The sequence below is a fragment of the Trichechus manatus genome, unplaced genomic scaffold, assembly GCF_000243295.1.
Source record: "Trichechus manatus latirostris isolate Lorelei unplaced genomic scaffold, TriManLat1.0 scaffold00155, whole genome shotgun sequence".
Lineage (NCBI taxonomy): Eukaryota > Metazoa > Chordata > Mammalia > Sirenia > Trichechidae > Trichechus > Trichechus manatus.
The window spans coordinates 2,519,310-2,519,968 of NW_004444091.1; positions in this window are offsets into that span (position 1 = coordinate 2,519,310).

Below are 659 nucleotides of genomic sequence, written 5' to 3' on the forward strand. Positions count from 1 at the left end.
CCTTGCTGGGGCAAGTGTTCCAAAGCTCTGTAGCTCCATTGGTAAGTGCCCAGAGGCACCCCACTCCACCAGGAAGCCTCCTGTGCACAGGGACTCAGCTCTCTCGCTCCATGGGTCGGTTCCTCACGCTGGTCTGCTGGTTCTGCTGCTGCTGATTCTCTTCCACTGCCACTTCTCTGCTGCTGCTACTCCTCTATCCATTCACAGTTTCAAAACCACTTCCATATTTTAGGTATCTGTTAGAGCAGCACCCCACTCTCTCCATACCAAATTCTGTCTCAGTCATCTAGTGCTACTATAACAGGAATATCACAAGTGGATGGCTTTTAACAAAGAGAAATTTATTCTCTCACAGTCTAGTAGGCTATAAGTCCAAATTCAAGGCATCAGTTCCAGGGGAAGGCTTTCTCCCTCTGTCAGCTCTGGAGGAAGTTCCTTGTGATGCATCAGTCTTCCCTTGGTCTGGGAGCATCTCAGCACAGGAACCTCAGGTCCAAAGGATGTGCTCTGCTCCCAGCACTGCTTTCTTGGTGGTATGAGGTCCCCAAGACTCTGCTTATGTCCCTTTTCTTTTTATCTCTTGAGAGATAAAAGTTGGCACAGGCCACACCCCAGGGAAACTCCCTTTACGTAGGATCAGGGATGTGACCTGGGTAAGG